This window comes from Ornithorhynchus anatinus, chromosome 7, assembly GCF_004115215.2.
Source record: "Ornithorhynchus anatinus isolate Pmale09 chromosome 7, mOrnAna1.pri.v4, whole genome shotgun sequence".
Taxonomy (NCBI): domain Eukaryota; kingdom Metazoa; phylum Chordata; class Mammalia; order Monotremata; family Ornithorhynchidae; genus Ornithorhynchus; species Ornithorhynchus anatinus.
This window is the reverse complement of record NC_041734.1, coordinates 37,044,363-37,066,326: the sequence shown is the minus strand read 5'-3', so window position 1 is coordinate 37,066,326 and position 21,964 is coordinate 37,044,363. Positions and strand designations below refer to the sequence as shown.

The following is a 21,964-nucleotide window of genomic DNA, read 5'->3' as shown; positions in this document are numbered from 1 at the left end:
GGTTGGACATAGTCCCTGTCCCACATGAGGCTCACAGGCTAAGTAGTGGGGAGAACAGTTATTTGATTCCCATTTTACAGTTGAGGAAACTGAGGCACAGAGAAGTTAACTGACTTACCCAGGCTCACACAACAGACAAGTTGACAGAGTCTGGATTAGAACTCAGGTACATAATAATAATAGTATTTGTTAAACCCTTACTAAGTACTGGGGTGGATAGAAGCAAATTGGGGTGGACACAGTCCCTGTCCCATGTAGCACTCACGGTCTGAATCCCCATTTTACAAATGAGGTAAAGGTAACTGAGGCACAGATAAGTGAAGTGGCTTGCTCAAGACCACACAGAAGACAAGTGCCAAAGCCAAGACTAGAACCCATCACCTTCTGACTTCCAGGCCTGGGCTCTATCCACTATGCCCATGCTGTTTGTGACTCACAGGTCCATGCTCTTTCCATTAGGCCACACTTCTGCTCCCAGTTTTCTCGTTGCTGACACACATCCACCTGCTCAGCTTTAAAACCAGGTGGTGTGATCTCCACAAGTTATAACTACATGGAGGAAAATGGCCACTCCCCTTTCAATCACATATAGGCTGTGAACTCCTTGAAGCCAGGAAATATAATAATTGTTGTACTCTCCCAAGTGCTTAGCACAGTGCTTTGCATACAGAAAGCACTCAATAAATACCATTGATTGATATATAAGGTTTTGATTTGAACAAAACTATGTTCAAGTGCCATTTATTTTGAGAGAGCATGAGGTTGGAAGGGGAGGAAGGAAGGACGGGAGGGAATGATGGGGGAGAGGGAAGGAAGTGGGGACTAAGGGAGGAAAAAACGGGAGAACAGAGAAGGTATAAGAAAGTATGTGTATTCTTAGTAGGGAAATGAAAGCGGGGTGAAGGACCATTGGATGATGTGGACCAAAGTGTGAGTTCTCATCACTTGTTCTCTCTTATTCTTGCTCTGTTTCTCTTTTCCTCTCTCCCTTTCTCCATTTCTTTCTTTCTCACTCACTCTCTTGCTCTCACTTTTCACCCTCTTAAAATCTCTCTCTAATCTATGTCTTGTGTGTATGTATGTATGCCCCCCCAATTTCCCATTTTCACATGAATTTGCTGCCATTTGCTCTCTTATACTCTGCTTCATTTTTGTACTTTCCTCTCTCACATTTACTTTCTTGAATTCTCCTTTGTATCCTGATTCTCTAATATCTTTCCCTGTCTGCTCCCTGTTGAAAGCATTGAAAGTTTTCTTTAGTGCCTCCTTGAACTCTGGAAGTGCAACGTTTTAGGAATCGAGTATACAAAATCAACACAAATAATGCGATGCTGTTCTCATGATAGATATGCTAGGGCTAGTATGTTATAGCTGTATTGAATTTGTAGCCTAAAATGTAATTGTTAGTTAAAAAAATAATTGTATCAGTATGTTTCATGTAAATGAGATCCACTATTTTTCATTCATAGCACTTTAGCATGGTAAGAATATTCTTTGTCTTTTAAAAATTACTTTTTTTAATCCCGTGCTCCTATTCCTTTAGCTAGTCTCCTCCCTGGGGCACAGATAAAATGGTAGCTAACATAAAGGAAGCATGTGAACAGAATTTGGGCATGTTTATGTGAATGTACATATAATTGTCTTTATACAGTTGGCTGATCTTTGGTTGGTTTTGCTTTAACAGTCATTCTTAGTTCTTCCCTCTCCCAACCCCAAATTACTTCCTCTTGCACAGCATTGCCCAGAACAATAGTTCTAACAAAAATCTGTTCCTCCATACATAAGTCCTGTCGGAAACTAGTTTCCTCACAGCATATGTGTTCCTTCCAAAACCAATCATATTTATTAAGCACTTCCTGTGTGCAGAGCACTGTACTAAGCACTTGGGAGAGTACAACATAACAGCATTGGTAGACATCTTCCCTGCCCACGAGGAGCTTACAGTTTAGAGGTATTCTATACAGGTGTGAAATGGTAACTGCACCTTTTTCATTGATTTGAGTGATTTTTCTGTTGGAACCGATCATGAAGGCTGACTCTGCAAACTTAATAATTTGTGACAATAAAAGAATAGGTTGACTGAAATCCAAAAGCATCCACGATGTCTAAGTACCATTACTTAGCCATAGCTTTACAGGGGCGGTAATAAAGAATTGTGAGGAAGAGATAATTCCTCCATTGTCACTGAGTGAGGATAATATTTTAGTGGGGAATAAAATTCTCAGGTTTCCTAACTCCCAGCTCATTGGTTCACATCTTCAACCACACCATCTTTAGAATGTAAACTAAGGAGAGTTTGGGATTTCCCTGGCTTTCCATATCAAAATAGTAACCTATATCTCCTACCCAATAATTAGACAAATAAACTATTTATTTCACTGAGCCCTTCCCTAGTTCTCCTCCAGCTGCCTCCACTTAAGAATGTGATTACATCTAAGTGAGCAGACCAGATGATAATGCCTTTGAGAGACTTGTCCAGATCCATTTTGGGGTTTGTTCTAATTGTTGTTTTTTTTTTTTAAATTGTACTTACTACCTGCCAGACACTGTACCAAGCACTGAAATAGATACGCGACAGTCAGGTTGAACACAGTCCATGTCCCACATGGGGCTCATAGTTTTAATCCAGGGGACTTGCCCAGCATCACATAGACAAGTGGTGGAGCCAGGATTAGAACCCAGGTTCTTCGGACTCCCAGGCCTGTAGTCTATCCACTAGGCCGCACTGATTCTCTGAGTTGGATCTGAAAAATGATTTTTGGGTCTTCTCCATGTCAAAAGTTTATGTCTAGTGGTAAATGGAAATGGTAATGGGTAGACTTTCCATCTAAGGCTTACTGTAGAAACATCTTTTGAACCTGTCATTGCCAACTTAGAGGACATTTTCCAGTTCCTTCTTTCGGAACAAATTTCCTTTTATTCGACTGTAAGTTCCTTGAGGGCTGGTGTGGTGTATCTTGTTTCTAATATATTTTCATTCATTCATTAAGTCGTATTTATTGAGCAATTACTCTATGCAGAGCACTGTACTAAGTGCTTGGAAAATACAATTCTGCATTAAAGAGAGACAATCCATACCCACACCGGGTTTACAGTCTAGATAGGGAGAGACAGGCATCAAAACAAGTAAGACATTAAATAAATAGAATTATAAATATGTGTATATATTTACACAAGTGCTGTGGGGCGGGGAAGGGGTAGAGCAAAGGGAGTGAGTCGGGGTGACGGGGAGGGGAGGAGGAGCTGAGGAAAGGGGGCTTAGTCTAAGAAGCCCTCCTGGAAGAGGTGAGCCTTCAGCAGGGCTTTGAAGGGGGGATTGGCGGATTTGAGGAGAGAGGGCATAATGATTCTGTAGAACAATAATCTGGGCAGCAGAATGAAGTATGGACTGAAGTCGGGAGAGACAGGAGATTGGGAGGTCAGAATGGAGGCTGATGCAGTAATCTGCTCCTCGTAAGTGTTTAGTCCAGTGCTTTGCCCTTAGTAGACATTCAGTAGTTTTAGTGACTGATTACACTAGAGTACCTAATTAAAAAGAGGGAGGTGTCTACCTGTTGGTTAATCCCTTCACTTCTTGGCTTTCTACTCAGCCTAGCAGTTCGCACTGCTGTGACTAGTTTTATGACTTCCACCACAAATTCAACTTTCAGTCCCTTGTTCAGAGCCTATTTTCAATGATTGCTTTTCTCTTGGAAATTTGCCCTGATGCTTCTCCGTCAGACTGCCTACTGGCTGAGAAGTCATGTTCCATTCTCAGACTAAAGATCTCTAGGTAAATTCCCATTCCAAATACTCCTCTGTACATTTGGTTTAAGAAAAAAAAAAGCTTGTCTTCTGTTCCTCATATATAATGCCATTTGAGCAGGAAACTTATCATTATAAGTTCAGCTTGGACCACATAGTGAGCATCTGATAATATGTTTAATAATATCTTTTGGGGGGAAAAAGTGCATTTATCCATATTTAATCAAGTATTAATTTAATTTAATGTTGGTATTTGTTAAGCGCTTACTATGTGCCGAGCACTGTTCTAAGTGCTGAGGTAGACATAAGGGAATCAGGTTGTCCCACGTGGGGCTCCCAGTCTTAATCCCCATTTTACAGATGAGGGAACTGAGGCACAGAGAAGTTAAGTGACTTGCCCACAGTCACACAGCCGACAAGTGGCAGAGCTGGGATTCGAACTCATGAGCCCTGACTCCAAAGCCCATGCTCTTTCCACTGAGCACGCTGCTTCTCCAGGACAAGCGATCACCAGCGGCCCCGGGGACAAAAATTGTGCTTCTGAAATCACTTGATGTCGATTCTGCACGAGAAACGGCTGAGGGGACCCCGCCGCTTCCTGTGTGCCACGCACGGCAGAAGCCCTTACACAATATACAATATTTAATTGTCAAGGAGCATGTCCAATTTACATGGAAATGTTAGGTGGTATATATAGACTTCCCTTGTATAGGCTGGTTCATAATCGTTACATTTGCATTTTGAAGGAAGGAGGAGGAGGAAGTGTGGAAAGGAATGGTTTTCAAAACCCCCAAAAATTGGCTTTGAAAAATTGTTTTGTGGCATTTTTAAGTGCTTCCTATATGTCAAATGCTCTTCTAAGTGCTAGGGTAGCTGCAGGATTATCAGGGTTGGACATAGCCCCTGTCTCAACATGGGGCTTGCAGTCTAAGTAAGAGGGAGTAGGGTTGAAACCCCATTTTACAGTTGAGGAAACTGAGGCACAGAGAAGTTAACTGATTTGCCCAAGGTCACACAGCAAGCAATTGGTAGAGCTGGGATTAGAAGCCAGGTCATCTGACTCTCAGGCCTTGTACTTTCCACTAGGCCATGCTGCTTCTCATGCTGCTTAAGCTCTCTCTTTCCCTTTTTTGGTTGTAAAATTGAAATAAGGCCTATTTTTTAATGGCCTATTAATACCTGTCATGGGTGGATGAGGCCATACTGCCTAAGGCCTTGTGTTTCACCTGAGTCATGTGTTAATGAACCAGCAAAATACACCCTGTTGTTTCTTAATACTATAATAGCTTGGAGTGCATCATAAATGTCCTTTTGCATAATAGTTACACTCTGCATCTTATTGCTTAAATATCAGTGTGACCTAAGCTCTTCTGACCCTTAATGAGGCCTCTGAAAAGAAGCAACCTCACAAGCTTTGGCCATGTTACATAAAGTGCAGCGTTCCAAAAATAAGGTATTGAGTTCCAAGAAACTGACATGTTGGGTGAGCAATGCTGAGGCAGCCCTTGTGCTCTGGGAATATTTAGTTACAACCTGCTAAGCCTGGTTCATCTGTAGAGCTGTTTTTCTCTCTCTCCTTCAGCAATGATTAACCAGTCAATGCTCCCATTAGCAGTGGTGGAGCCCAATCGGATTGCTTTGAATGTGCCATCTCTTCTTTGAAATGAGCCCTCCGATAAGAGGGCTGAATTTTTCAAGAAAGTAATATAGAGTAGAATCAAACTTTTCTGATGGAAGGTTAGGTCCTAGACAGGTTGGATTACCAGCAAAGATTAAAGAGTCATAACAATAGCAATACTAATAGTAATATTAATTAATCACATACTATATTTCAAGCACCATTCTAAACATGGGGGAAAATACAAGATAATCAGGTCAGACTCAGTCCCTGTCCCACCCGGGACTCACAATCTAAGTAGGAAGGAGAGCAGTTATTGAATTGCCATTTTATAGATGAAGTAATAATAATGTTGGTATTTGTTAAGCGCTTACTATGTGCCGAGCACTGTTCTAAGCGCTGGGGTAGACATAGGGGAATCAGGTTGTCCCACGTGGGGCTCCCAGTCTTAATCCCCATTTTACAGATGAGGGAACTGAGGCACAGAGAAGTTAAGTGACTTGCCCACAGTCACACAGCCAACAAGTGGCAGAGCTGGGATTCGAACTCATGAGCCCTGACTCCAAAGCCCGTGCTCTTTCCACTGAGCCATGCTGAGAGAGGAGTTAAATGACTTGCCCAAGGTCACACGGCTGTCATTTAGCAGCCCTAGGATTAGAACCCAGATCCTCTGTCTCCTCGGCCCGTGCTCTTTCCACTAGGCCATGCTGCTCCTCTACTCATGTACCTTTGCACAAGAAGAAAATTGAAAATAGAATAGGGTATTGAGTGGGAAAGAGAGGTCCATTTAGACATGAATCAGCTCAAAGCACTTAGAAATTTGAAACTGATAATTAATGCTTCTCATAACTGGGAGGCACTTGTATCAGAGTTTTGCTTTTCCTAGAGAGCAAATGGAACTAAATCTAAAAGGCCTTACTGCTTGACATTTACCAATTTTCATCACTTAATAACACAGTATTTCAGAGATTTTAGGGTTACTATCTATTAAAGGACAGTGAAGTGATGGAAAGATTTAACTCTGCATGCAAGATATCCTTCAGAAGCAGCATGGCCTACTGGATAGAGCAGGGGCCTGGAAGTCAAAAGCACCCAAGTGCTATCCCAGATCCACCACTTGTCTGCTGTGTGACCTTGGGCAAGTGATTTAACTTCTTTGTGCTGCAGTACCTCATTTGTAAAATAGGGATTGAATCTGTGAACCCTATGCGGGACAACCTGATTACCTTGTCTACCCCAGTGCTTAGAACAGTGCTAGGCACATAGTAAGCACTTAACAAATACCATCATCATGATTATCATCACGTGGACTGCATCCAACCTGATTAGCTTGTATCGACCCCAGTGCTTAGTAAAGTGCCTGGCACTTAGCAAGCATTTAACAAATACAAATCGAGTATTTGTAAAATGCCTTTAAAAAGATAGAGAATTAAATTACCTATACAACTATAAAAGTTAAACTTGCAATTTTAAATCAAGCATTGTAATTGTTGGACCCTGGCAGATTTCTTCAGTAGAAATCAGAGAATGCTTTAATTAAGAAATATGGACATAACCAAAACATTTCCTGGAAATTAGTAAATAGAATTCAGTGAAAATAATTAAAGTACATCAACTACCAAATCAATTCATTACCTGGCAGTTGGTGAATCTACAAAAGACAGTTATGTGGCAGAGAAAAACAGAATTTGGTTGAGATGATCAAATAAGAAAATGTGACAAGGGAAGAATGGCAGTGACAATAATTGAAAAAAATGTGAGGCAGAAATTATCAACCCCTAAAATTCCCAGCATTTGGAGAATCAGGTAACTCTGCAATCCAGTTACTCATTTTTCATTAATTTGTTAAAAAAGAATACTGGGACTGAAAGGAAGCACCATATACCATCATTTAAAATGCCAATATCACATTTAGGCAACTTAAATGGACAAGAAACCAGACATTTGCAGATTTCTAAAATCAAACTTGATAATAGGAAATATGAAATCTAATGGAAACAGTCCAGATTGCAGTAGAAAACTAAAACTAAATGGAATTGATAAACTTTTTGTTGGATAAACTCCTTGGTCCCCTCTAGACTGTAAGCTCATTGTGGGAAGGGAACGTCTGCCAACTCTGTTATACTGTCCTCTCCCAAGTGCTTAGTATAGTGTCTGCACACAGTAAGTGCTCAGTAAATACCATTGATTAATTGAATAGCAGAGTGAACACAGGTTAGAAATTAAACTGAAATTATCCAAATGTTCAGAGTGAACATTTCTATCATATACTGGAACCAATTTTCCAACAGAACATTCTTGTATACACCAAAACAATTTTACAATAAGAAGCAAATTTTGCAGCATATTATTTTTAAGTGAGAATGAAACAAGTTTAGGTTTTTCAACATGTTTAGCACTCGAGTTAATTAAGAGTGTATAAATTGCAAGAGAAAGCTAATGGAAATGCTAGATGGTGAGAATGAGAGGTAACTGAAGGTATAAGGATATTATTCTGCCGTGCACCAGCTATGAAGTTAAGCTCAAGAAGATTATATTTGGTAATGCACGCTGAAAGGAATGAATTTAAGATTTGTTAGAGCCAAATGTTGTTCCTCTTCAGATGCATTTCCAACGTCTTGGCAGATACTAGCTGAACCGAGGGATCTGATGTGGCCAATCATTGCATTTGGGAGATATTCTTTTACAAGATTAACTTTTAGGTTGGTTCACCACTGAAGTCTTCCATGAAAGAATACAACAGATAGCTGAAGAAATAGTACAAAAAGTATATTGATGATCTCTTGAATCAGGGTGCACCAGTGGAAGAACATTGATAGAAAACTTGAAGATGTATGGATTAAAATATTTTAATCAGCATGAAATACAGTAAGAGCAATTATAAATTTAGATTGAAAGGGAAAGTGGTAGGCAAATGGCGTAGAAATAGATTAAAACAGAAATAAGGTGATTTAAGAGACCAGCTCAATCAGTGGTATTCATTGAGCACTTACTAGGTGGAGAGCACTGCACTAAGTACTCGGAAGACAAGAGCAAAAACCTTGAAAATTAGTGGGAGGAGACAGATATTAAAATAAATTACAGATGGGTATGGCTTTAAGTTCTGTGGGGAAGGGGTGAATATCCAAGTACTTAAAGGGTACATACTCAAGTGCATAGACAACACAGAAGGGAGGACTTAAGGAATGAGGTGTTAATCAGGGAACTTGGAGGAGGTATGATTTAATGGTATGTTGGATATGAAAGAGAAGGGAGTTCCAGGCCAGAGGGAGGACGTGGGCCAGGGATCATTGCTGGGATAAATGAGATTGAGATGCAGAGAGTAGGTTGGTTTTAGAGGAGTGAAGTGTGCAGGATGGTTGTAGTAGGAGATCAGTGAGGTAAGGTAGGAAGGAGCCAGTTGACTGAGTGCCTCAAAGTCGATGATAAGGAGTTTCTATATGATGCGGAGATGATCGGGAAACCACTGGAGGATTTTGAGGAATGGGGAGGTAGGAACTGAGCTTTTTTTAATATAAAAATAATCTGGGCAGCAGAGTAAATTATAGACTGAAGACTGTGAGCTTGATGTGGGAAGGAATTGTTTATTGTTACATTGTTTGCTCCCAAGCACTTAATATAGTGCTCAATAAATTGGTAGTATTCAGTAAGTACAATTGAATGAAAGAAGGAAGAGACAGGAGGCAGAAAAGACAGCAAAAAGGCTGATTCAGTAGTCAAGGTGGGATTTGGATGGGGCTGGTAACAATTTGGGTGGACAAAGGGGAAGATTTTAGAGGTGTTGGTGACAGACCGAATATGCACAATGGATAAGAGAGATGAATCAAGGATATAACTAAAGTGATGGGCTTATGAGACAGGGAGGATAGTGATGTTTTCTACAGCAATGGGAAAGTCATGGGGAGGATAGGGTTTGGGTGGAAAGATGATGAATTCTGTTTTGGATATGTCAAGTTTGAGATATCTTCGAGACATTCAAGTAGAGGAGGCAGAAGGAAAGGTGAGATTGCAGAGAAGAGGAGAGGTCTGGGCTGAAGAGGTAGATTGGGAAATCATCTGTGCAGTGATGGTAATTGAAACCATGGGAGCAAATGAGATGGAGCCTGTTTCGCTTCATTGGAAAGTGTGTTACAAATATCACATTGAAAAATAAGACATTTAAGCACTTGCTTTCAAAAAACAGAAAAGCTATGAAGAGGTTTAGGGAGGATTATTATAAAGGATGAAAAGTGTTGATTGCTAGAGCCCCCATGTATGTGGTATTTTGATTCTAATAGAGAAAGTAAAATCTCTACAGACTGTTCCACATGTGGGTTAAGTGGAATCCATATTCTGACGTTCAGGCGTGTTCCTGGATATGTGCCGCAATCCCCCACTCCCCAAAATTTTAGAACAACCTGGAGGTACATCCAACACTAATTGCCTCAATACCCTGGCTCCAGGCCCCAAAGGTATGTCCAATCACTGCCTGATAGCTAATTCCCTCCCTGACTCCTCTCCTTGCCTTTCTCCCTTCCCACTCTCTCCTGTTCAGGCAATTTTTCTGTCCACCTCTCTGCACCCTGAACTCAGTTCCTCCCTTGTCTCTCTTCCCCCCTCCAGTCCTTTAAACTAGTGGCCTTGGGTAATCTCAGTTCCGCCACATATCTGCTGTGTCACCCTGGGCAAGTCACTTCACGTTTCGGTACCTCAGGTCCTCATCTGCAAAATGGGGATTCCTACCTGTTCCCCTTCCTACTTAGACCATGAACCCCATGGGGATCTGATGATCTTGTATCTATCCCAGCACTTAGTACAGTGATTGGCACTTAGTAAGTGTTTAACAAATACCACAATTAGTATTAAGTCATTTCACATCCCTGTGCCTCAGTTACCTCATCTGTAAAATGGGGATTAAGACTGTGAGCCCCATGTGGGACATGGACTGTCCCACATGGGGCTCGGACTGTGTCCAAGCTGACTAGCTTATATCTACCCCAGGGTATAATACAGTGACTGGTATATACTAAGTGCTTAACAAGTACCATAATATGTAAGCCACTTTAAGCCCACTCATGCCATCACTGCTGCCAGAGAAAACCACAAACTCACAGCATTATTTCTACCTGTGCTTCCACCCACACAGACAGATCAAGCATGTTTTTGCCCACCCCTCTGCCAAGTACTATGCCCATCACCAGTTGTCTTACAATAAGAAAGCACCTCCCCATCCCAGCTATGGGAATAGGATGGGAGCAACAGCTGTAGTTGTGGGACATAGCTAATAGCACAATCATGTCACACACACCCTCCTTCACCCCCAACCTCCACCCACTTCCTTTCCCCTGACTGGCTGGAGGCTGAAAGTCAGGAGGGGAGGGGTGACACAAGTGAGCTAGTCAAGCCAACAGTAGCTGTTTCTGTGAAGAAAGTTTGAAAAAATTTGGAGTCTTCAGATGGAAAGATGGGAAGAGGGGGACTAATTTGGGAAGTACGAGGGGACAGGAAAGTCCCTAGGAATGGGAAGGGATGGAATGAGGGAAGGCAGGAGGTATTTATAGTGTAATTTATACTTCCCTCAAGGGCCTGGTCATTGTGTCAGGGTTGGGTCGGGAACAAATAATAATAAAAAAAATTGGATGGAAAGACACACCTTCACAATGCAGCCATTCACTATAGAGTCACATTTTTGAGGAACATATCATTGCTATATTGTGGGATACGCCTGTATCATCAAAGAGGAAAGCAAAATCATAGTTTTAGAATGGTTTACAAAGATGATGCCGATACATCTCATCAGCTCATCAGTTAAGTATTTCTGATATAAATTTTGTAAATTGGAGGGTGTCTGCTTTCAGAAACTGACCATAAACCATTAATAATTTGTGACACACCTCCTCAATTAGAAAGGTTACTTTTTTGCATTACAGTTTTATGATAAGAAGTTACGTTATGCTCCAGGGAGATAATTAATTATTGCAGACAATCTGTCTAGAGCAAATGATAAATTTGCAAACGTGGAATCTTTTAAATTGGATATCAAACAATGTAAATGCATTGAAAAAACAAATTGCAAAGACAGGTGAAATATGGAAGATTTTTTTAGAGACCAGATATCCACATTACACTGAAAAAAATGATGAATAAAATGCAGTTAGAGTGTTAAAGTGAATTCTGAGGCCCTCTGAGGGATTTAGCCATGAATTAAGTGTTCCAAGTGGGGTACATTTTAATTATTTAGTGGTGCTTCCTACTCTGAGATTAGACAAGTGAGCATGAATATATGAGGGACTCTTGGGTATGGAGAAATATAAGAAGAGAGTGAGGGAAAATATATATTGGCCTCAGCTTAGTGGTTTTAGAGATTAAGTGGAAATATTATGATAACTATCAAAAGTTTCTATGAATCATTCAATGGTATTGAGCACAGTACTAAGCTCCTGGGTGAGTATTATACAACAGAGTTGGTAGACACATTCCCCGCCCACCGTGAGTTTACAGTCTAAAGATCTGTACTCAATCTCATCTGTTTCACCGCTGACCCCTTGCCCACATCCTGTCTCTGGCCTGGAATGCCCTCCCTCCTCACATCTGACAAACAGTTACTCTCCCCCTCTTCCAAAACCTTATTGAAGGCACATCTCCTCCAAGAAGCCTTCCTGAATAAGCCCTCCTTTCCTCTTCTCCCACTCCCTTCTTCATCACCCTGACTTGCTCCCTTTATTCATCCCCCCTCAGCACTTAGATACATATCTGTAGTTTATATCAATGTCTCTCTCCCCCTGTAGACTGTAAGGTTGTTTTGGGCAGGGAATGTGTCTGTTAATTTTTAAATTGTCCTCTCCCAAGTGCTTAGTAAAGTGCTCCGCACACAGTAAGTGCTCAATAAATATGAATGAATGAATAAAGGAGACAAACATTAATACAAATCCATAAGTTATGGATATATGCATAAATGCTGTGGGGCTGAGAATAGGGTGAATATCAGGTGCCCAAAAGGTACAGATCCAAGTGCATAGATGATACATTAGGGGGAGCGAGTTGGGGTCGCTTACTGTGTTTACTGTGGTCAAAATGAGAATTTCTGTAAGATGGAAAAATGATGGTTTAGACATTTATTGCTATTAGTATTCAGACTTTCTAGAAAGTCAAAATTTATTAAAAATAATGGTATTTGTTAAGCACTTACTACATGCCAAGCACTGTTCTAAGTCCTGAGGTACTTTTAAGATAATCAGGTTGGACACAGTCCCTGACCCACATAGGACTCACCGTCGTAATGCCCATTTTACAGGTGAGGTAACTGAAGCACTGAAAAGTAAAGTGACTTGCCCAAAGTCACACCGCTGACAAGTAGAGGAGCCGGGATTAGAATCCACATCCTCTGACTCCCAAGCCCATGCTCTTGCCACTAAGCCATGCTGCTTCTCAGTAGTCCTTCATTTCTAAATACCCCTGCAACTTCCAGTACTTATAACAGTGCTTGATGCCTAATAAGCGCTCAGCAAATAATAATCAAATGTGATTAGAATTAAGACTTTCCTTGCAAAAGTCATAAAATGTTTCTATAGTTATGGCCAATAATTGGCCATGCCATGGTAGTGCTGAATTCAAAATATTGATCATGAAAAATTTCTTTCTATATATCACTTTCTAATTAAATGGGTCCACAAAAGTCAGAGTTAAATAAGTGAGCTTCCTTATTTGGCATTACTGTTGATGTGGTAGTCACCTGAAAGCTTCCAGTAAATTTAGAAGTGTAGTCAGTGAGGAACAGGGCAACCACAAAATGAGAAGTTATGGTATGATAGAGGAATTCATATTTTGCCTAAATAAAACATTTGTATTTCATTGGAAAATACTGGGACTATGAGAGTGATGTTATGTGGGAAGTATTTTCAGGATTACAATAGGGTAAGACAGAATAGGGAATGAAAAACCGAGGGATAGGAAGCATTTGCATCTACTTCTGACCAGAGAAATAAAACGGGGTAGACTGCAGAGTTCAAGGATAATTGAATGCAAGGTAAAATGCCAGAGGACAGACAGGCATTGGACTTCAGAAACAGTTGATTCTTGAAAACTGCATCTTAACGTCAAGGCTTACACTAGTCACCATCATAATAATGTTCCAGTGCTTATTATTTTCCAAGTTCTGTAGTAAGCACTGGGGTGGGTAGAAAATTATTTCTGTCCTCCGTGGGGTTCCAGTCTTAGGGGGAAAAACAGGAATTGACTCTTCATTTTATAGATAAGGAATCTGAAGGGGATAGAATTCAAGTGACTTGTCCAAGGTCACAACAGGCAGGTGGTGAAATTGGGATTTGAACCCAGGTACCCAGACTCCCACACCTGTGGTCTTCCTATTTATCCATGCTAAGGGAAGCAGCATGGCTTAGCCACTTAGTGGCTTAGCCGGGCTTGGGAGTCAGAGGTAGTGGGTTCTAATCCCAGCTCTGCCACTTGTCTGTTGTGTGACCTTGAACAAGTCACTTAACCTCTCTGTGCCTCAGTTACCTTATCTGGAAAATGGGGATTAAGGCTGTGAGTCCCTTGTGGGACATCTTGATTAGCTTGTATCTACCCCAGCACTTAGTACAGTGCTTGGCATATAGTAAGCGCTTAACAAATACCACAGTTATTATTATTACTTCCCTTTGTTCATCTTCACATCCCTAAACATGTCTCCCCCCTGCCTTTCTCATCATTGGAGGCAACAGTGCCCCCTCTCTTTCTTACAAGGCTGTAACTTTGGCATTGTGCTTTACTCATCTCTCTCATTCAACTCACATAATAATGTTGGTATTTGTTAAGCGCTTACTATGTGCAGAGCACTCTTCTAAGCACTGGGATAGATACCGAATAATCAGGTTGTCCCACATGAGGCTCACAGTTAATCCCCATTTTACAGATGAGGGAACTGAGGCACAGAGTAGTTAAGTGACTTGCCCACAGTCACACAGCTGACAAGTGGCAGAGGCAGAATTCGAACCCATGACCTCTGGCTCCCTAGCCTGGCCAGTCAATCTGTCACCAGCTCCTGTCGTTTTTACCTTCACATCACTATACTCCACTCTTACCTCTCCATCCAAACTGCTACTATGTTCGTCCAAGCCCTTGCATTTTACCCTGACTATTGCATCAGCCTCGTTAACCTCCCAGTCACCTGTCTCTCCCCACTCCAGTGCTTATTTCATTCTACTGCTTGTTTTATTTTTAATTAAAAAAAAAAAACTCAGTTTGCATCTCCCCACTCTTCAGAAGCCTCCAGTAGTTTCCCATCCATCTCTGTGTCAAATTGAAACTCCTTAAAATTGGGTTTAAAGTCCTCAATCATCTCACTGCCTCCTACCTCACTCCACTGATTTTTTTTTTAATGGGATTTAAGTGCTTACTATGTGCCAGGCACTGTAGTAAGCACTGGGGTAGATACAAGCTAATCAATTTAGACACAGTCCATGTAGTACATGCGGATCACAGTATTAATCTCCATTTTACAGATGAGATAACTGAGGCCCAGAGAAGTTAAATGACTTGCCCAGGGTCAAACAGCAGACAACAAGTGGCAGAGCCAGGATTGGAACCAGGTCTTTCTGACTCCCAGGTCATTGCTCTATCCACTTGGCCATGCTGCTTCTCATTTGCTACTACAACCTAGTCTGCCATTTCTCTCCTCTAATGTCAACCTCCTCATTGTAACTCGATCTCATCTTTCTTGCTGCCAATTCATCGCCCACTTTCACCCTCTGGCCTGGAACTCCCTCTCCCTTCATATTCATTCATTCATTCAGTAGTATTTATTGAACGCTTACTATGTGCAGAGCACTGTACTAAGCCCTTGGAATGTACAATTCCGCAACAGATCGAGACATCCCTGCCCATTGATGGGTTTACAGTCTAATCTAATAGACCACCACCCTTCCCACCCTCAAAGCCTTATTCACATAGAAAAGCAGCGTGGCTCAGTGGAAAGAGCCGGGCTTGGAAGTCAGAGGTCATGGGTTCTAATCCCACCTCTGCCACTTGTCAGCATTGTGACTTTGGGCAATTCACTTAACTTCTCTGTGCCTCAGTTACCTCATCTGTAAAATGGGGATTAAGGCTGTGAACCCCACGAGGGACAACCTGATCACCTTCTATCCCCCCAGTGCTAGAACAGTGATTTGCACATAGTAAGCGCTTAACAAATACCATCATCATTCAAATCATATCTCTTCCTCGAGATGTTCCCCCGATTAAGGCCCCATTTCCCCATACCCCCACTCCCTTCTGCATTACCTTGAACTTGGATTTGTTCCCTTTATTCACCCCACCATCAGCCTCTCAGCACTTTTATATGTATATTTTTTAAATGTCTCTCTTCCCCTCTAGACTATAAGCTCCTTGAAGGCAGGGAACATATTTACCTGCTGTTTTATTGTATTCTCCCTAGGGCATGTTACAGTCCTCAGCACCAAGTAAATGTTCAGTAATAATAATAATAATAATAATTTTGGTATTTGTTAAGTACTAACTATGTGCCATGTACTGTTCTAAGCAGTGGGGTGGATACAAGGAAATCAGGTTGAACATAGGCATTGTCCCACGTGGGGCTCACCATCTTAATCCCCATTTTACAGATGAGGGAACTGAGGCACAGTAAGTGAAGTGACTTTCCCAAGATCACACAGAAGATGAATGGTGGAGCTGGGATTAGAGCCCAGTCCTTCTGCCTTCCTGGCCCATGCTCTATTTACTAGGCCACTTAGATTGTGTTCTTGATTTTTTTCACAAGAACCATGTTATGAACAATAATAATAATGATGATGTTATTTGTTGAGCACTTACTATGTGCCAGGCACTGTCCTAAGAGCTGGGGTAGATACAAGGTCATCCGGGTTGTCCCATGTGGGGCTCCCAGTCTTAATCCCCATTTTACAGATGAGGTAACTGAGTCTCAGAGAAGGTAAGCGACTTGCCCAAAGTCACACAGCTGACAAGTGGCAGAGGTGGGATTAGAACCCATGACCTCTGACTCCCAAGCCCATGCTCTTTCCACTTAGCCAAACTGCTTCAATAGGGAATTGATTTCAGAACCAAGGTTCAATATTTTATTTCTACCAAAACTATTCAGAATTATAAATGAATAGCAGGACACTAATGTATTCATATTGCCAGAAAGGTCTTTATTTCTTAGGCCATAAAAATGGAAGGGTTGGTCCTCCCTAGTGACTCAACTTGTGGTCAGTTACTTTCTTTTCTTTCAATATTATTATTAGACTGTAAGGTCACTATGGGCTGAGGACACATCTACCAACTCTATTACTTTAATAATGTTGGTATTTGTTAAGCGCTTACTATGTGCAGAGCACTGTTCTAAGCGCTGGGGTAGACACAGGGGAATCAGGTTGTCCCACGTGGGGCTCACAGTCTTAATCCCCATTTTACAGATGAGGGAACTGAGGCACAGAGAAGTTAAGTGACTTGCCCACAGTCACACAGCTGACAAGTGGCAGAGTTGGGATTCGAACTCATGAGCCCTGACTCCAAAGCCCATGCTCTTTCCACTGCACCACGCTGTACTTTGATATGTCATACTCTCCCAAGCTCTTAGTACAGTGGTTTGCACACAGTAAGCACTCAATTTACATTAACTATAATAATAAAGTATTATTTACATTTATATCTTTCTTCCCCTCTAGATTGTAAGCTGGTTGAGAGCAGGGAATGTGTCTGATTATTGTTCTCGTGTACTCTCCCAAGTGCTTCGCACAGTGCTCTGCACACAGTAAGCACTCGGTAAATACTACGAACTTAAATATGATTGATTATTATAATTATTATCAGCATTATTACATTTATTATCATTGAAATGTTAAGTACTTGCAATGTACTTTGTCAAGCAGTTTCCTCCGTGCTGAGGTGATGACGTGAGTGACTCAGCTCAGGCACAGTTTCTGGCCCACACAGGGCTCGCAAGCTAAATGGGGCATGATGGACATTCAACACTTCAGAAGTATCAGTTGGTCGATCAGTGCCTTTTATTGAACTCTTGCTCTGTGCAGTGTTCTGTACCAAGCCCTTGGGAGAGTACGCTAGAGTTAGTAGATACGATCTCTGACCTTAAGGAGGGTGCAATCTAGCAGAGAACATTCTTTGTGCACCTCACTGCTTCAGGCCAGATCTGTCCCGGTTGAAAATCTGCCCCCGTTTCCCCAGCTTCCTCATTATTGTGGAGGTAGCTCCTGTTCATTCAGGGCTCATGGAAGCATTAAAGTTCCTCCCCACTCATGGCTGGTGGAGTTGGAAAGAACCAGGGCTCCTCGTGGACCCAGAGCTCCAATGGTGGGGAGTTTGCCCTGTGTGAAACCCACCCTCTTCCCTTCTCTCTGTCATACATGCACCAAGCACAAGTCTTTCTTCCAGTTCTCAGGAGATGCTGTGGATTGACTGACTGAACTAGAGACCACTTATTTTGTGTAATTCTAGCTGATGAAGAGTTTGAAGTATCTAAAAGGTTCCATCAGGAAATCATTTTTCCCCCTCTGAGTCCAAAGAACTAAGGACCCTATAATTCAGTAGAAGAGACCTAATGTCAAGATCTGTGTGGTTTTTATTTACTGGTCATGTTAAGTTTTAAAAAATAAAAGCATTCCTTTAATGGGGCAGTTCTGCCTGCCCTCTGCTTATCACAAAGAGAATGAATAAGATAACGTTTGCAAAGACTGTTTGTTTCTGTATAAATCCCTTCTCTAAGAAGCTCAGAATATTGGCTATTATTGCTGCTGCTGCTACTGTCAGTTTAACAAGCATAGATTCCCTGTTCAATTCTGTGATGAAAAAGGGGTGTTTCACAGCTGTTTTCCTTCAGGTAATACAGTATTCCAGTATTCTGCACTAAACACATCAGGCCTTTAAAATTTTTATGCATTCTTCCAAGAATGCACTTAAATCCTAGATGTTTTATTTTCATTTTAAACTTTACAAAGTAATGTGCTTGAGTAAGGGGGAAGATGGGTCGTTAGTGTTGTTGGCCTTTGCCAGGGCGGTGAAAACTGGGCACTGTAATGAGTAGCGCTTTGAGGCTAGAGAAAATACGACTCTGTCGGTTTGGACATGTTGTGGTGAGGAAACTGTTCCATTAAAAAAAAAAAAAGCTGGGAAGAAGTGTGGTGTGCACAAATATGTTTTGCCCCTCTTTACTTTTAGGAAAACACTAAAAAGTTATTGAGAAATGGGAAAAAAAAACCCATTTATATAGCACTAACCCAAGTTTTAAATTTTCCCTGCATGCATATTAGAGTTGGTGTTAACAAATGTCAACTGAGCAGTAAGATTCTCCTGTCTCTCTTATCTCCTGTGACTTTTGATATAAGGTGGCAAATGGGGTACTTGGTAGTGAGTCTACAAGTATAATCTCCTGCGATGGCCCAGTGGAACTGTGGTTCGGACTGTTCACGTGTCCTGCCGGCTTCCAGCTAACTCATCCTTCAGTCTTTTTCACCATCTGTTCTGGTCCATTTTATTTTTCATGTGTTATCGCCAGGCTAGGAAAGGGTAAGCAGGAAGGAGAGGACGTGAAACTTAAATCTGTCAGTTAGGCTCCTTGTTAAGCAAGGCTCGATGATGTTCAGATGGGGAAGAGATTGGTAGATGAGGCTGAAATAAGGCTTTCACTATATCTGTGGTTTTGTTATTCCTGCTTTTCCTCTCCCTTTAGTTTGTGTAACTGGAAGCTGAATTAAGTTTTGCTTTTGCAGTCCAGGCTTTTTAAATCCATTTTTAATTAAAAAAAGAGCCTCAAATATTTTTGGCACCTCATAAGTACCCTTGGTAGATTGGTAACCTTTTGTTTTACCAAATACTGGGAACCAAATAATCAGATCAAAGTCTCTGAAACACTTGTGTGAAGTCAGGATCAGATCTGCTTAGATCCAGATTTCCTGGCTTTTATCTTTCAAGGTCACAATTCGAGTTGCTAAGTTTTTATTTTTGCTAAATGCCAGCTTTAGGTCTATGATGGCATGGACATATTTGGATCACTTCAGCTGGTTATAAGCCAAAAGGCAATGCTCAGCGCAACATAGATTTGCTAGGTAAGAGAGTAAATAGTAGTACATTGGCCTTGTGAAAGGTGCACTGGCTTGGGAGTCAGAGGATTTGTATTCCAGTCCCAGTTCTGCCCCTGGTCTGCTATATGACTTCAGGCATGTTAAGTAACTTCTCTGAGCCTCAGTTTTCTCATCTGTAAAATCTGTATTTTAATACCTATTCTGCCTCCTACTTAAATGCTTAGGCCCATATGAGGCAAGGCTGTATCTGATCTGAGTATCTTGAGTCTTTCCCAGTGCTTAGTGTTTGGCACAGAATAAGCTCTTTACAAATACAATGTTAATAATATTTAATTATACTCATCTGCTTGTTCTCTTGGGTACAAATCTTACAAAAACATGTGACACCTCAGCAGGCTAGGGCTTTACTAATTAGGGGGCCAAGAGCAGAGTCCAGCAGAACAACATGGAAGTCAAAAGAAAATAATTATGGTATTTGTTAAGCGCTTACTACATACCAAGCACTGTTCTAAACACTGGGGTAGATATAGGGTAATCAGGTTGTCCCACAGGGGCTCACAGTCTTAAACCCCATTTTACAGATGAGATAACTGAGGCACAGAGAAGTTAAGTGACTTGCCTGAGGTCACAAAGCAGACAAGTGGCAGAGTCGGGATTAGAACTCAGGTCCTCTGACTCCCAAATCTGTGCTCTTGTCACCAGGCCTAGCTGGTGAGGGGGGCAGACATCAAGGGTATTGGGGAAGCAACTTGGCCTAGTGGATAAAGCACTGGCTTGGTAGTGCAGAAGGACCTAGGTTCTAATCCCAGCTCCGCCACTTGTCTACTGTGTGACCTTGGGCAAGCTTAATTTCTCTCAGCTTCAGTTACCTCATCTGTAAAATGGGGATTAAGATTGTGAGCCCCTTGTATGACATGGACTGTGTCCAACCTGATTATCTTGTATCTACCCCAGCACTTAGTGCAGTGTCTGGCACATAGTAAGTGCTTAATAAATGCCATAAAAACAATAGGGCATGATCACCTCTAAGTCTTCTAATCATCTGGACATCAGGTTTTGCAGTACCTTTGGATCTTCAGTAAATTCGTTTAGAATTATAGAACAAAGAGAGTCATGCTTTTTTGAGATTGACCAAATATACTATAGATATTGTCCCGTGGGTTTCCTATCTGGCTTTTGATTTTTTTTTTTCCTTTTTTGTAAGTTATCATCCTAAGTAGTTTTTAAAAGGTCTTGTTTTCTCTTCTGAAATATTTGTGATGTATCTTAATACACACAATCAAAGCTAGATAAGTTTACTGCAAGAGCTATAAAATGCAATTAAAATCTTAGTATTAAGTTTTAAAAGAAATGTTAATGCTTCACTCAGGTCATAGTTTAATGATCAAAGGAGTAATGTAATCCTTTTTTAAAATGCTAATTGCTGTTGGAAACCACCTAAAGTGCAGTTGTTCTAAATACCCTGACTCTCACCCTCTCCACCCGGCAGTCATTTTGCATTGTTTACTTTTGAAAATGTTTCCTGGATATTTCTATGATCTCAAAATGCCCATAAACCTCTAAACAAGTATTAGAAGTATATAAAAAAGTACAGTTGAATAACCTGTGTTATGAAGATGACTTTTAGCATCATTGGAATTTTTTTTTCTCATATGAACTTTAAAGTGGATTCCCAGTGAATGAATTTTCAAGATTTTTCTGGGTAACTAATAATTCACATGAAAGTTATCATGATGATGGTTCCTTGCGTGATACTTATTAAAACCCTGTAACCATTCCTTTTCCCAAAGGGCAGGAGGTTTGGAACAGGGGTAAGGTGCTAAAGGTGTCTAAAGATTGTGGGAAAAGTTGCTATTTTCCACAGTAGTAGTTAGCAGTAGCATTTAGTGAGTGTCCAGTTGGCGTGGGGCACTGTACTAGGTGCTTGTGAAGCCCAGAATAATGAAATAACGCATTCCTCGTCTCAAAGACCTTGCACTTTAATGAGAGAGAGAAATATAAAAATAGTTGCAACCAGAGTGCTCAAAAAATACACTAAGTAGACATATGTACTTGAGTGTTAAGGAGGGTGAAGATAAGTTCAGAATTGCAAGAGAAGGATGATGAGGTAAGGCTCAGAGTGTTGGGGGAATTGTTGCCTTATCTGTATTGTTTTGGAAAGAATCAGTGTTTAATTCAGCATGAGCAGAGGTTGGGAAATTCTGTCCCCCAGGTATTTCTGGGATTTGCAGTCTCCATAAAACTGTATCGGAAACAGATAAGTACTCTAGGCCTCCTTATTCCAGAACCTCTGCAGGCAAAGAACTGTTGACAGTGGCTGCAGTTAAGAACCCTGGAACCACAGGAGAAAGGAGATACTGGGTTTCAGCCACCCCTACTATGGGTTTCACTGCTATACCATTTCTATTTTGTGCAGGGGGACCTTCAGTTAAGAAGGTCATTTATTTTGTTGCATGTTTTCTGGAGGATCCAATCTGGCTTCCGCCACCTTCACTCCAAGGAAGCTGCCCCCTCAACGTTCACCAGTGATCTCTGCCAAATTCAAAAATTCAACCTTGACTTCACTGATACT

General features: G+C 41.2%; 1 protein-coding gene and 1 non-coding gene across 11 annotated transcripts in view; one reads left to right on the top strand and one right to left on the bottom strand.

Annotated features, from left to right (window-relative positions):
* HDAC4 (histone deacetylase 4) overlaps positions 1-21,964 on the top strand; it is a 516,681-nt gene that overhangs the window by 317,769 nt on the left and 176,948 nt on the right. The window lies entirely within an intron of this gene.
* Positions 4,232-4,373, bottom strand: LOC114813624. The gene has a single exon (XR_003761341.1). It is a non-coding gene; the product is annotated as a U11 spliceosomal RNA (small nuclear RNA).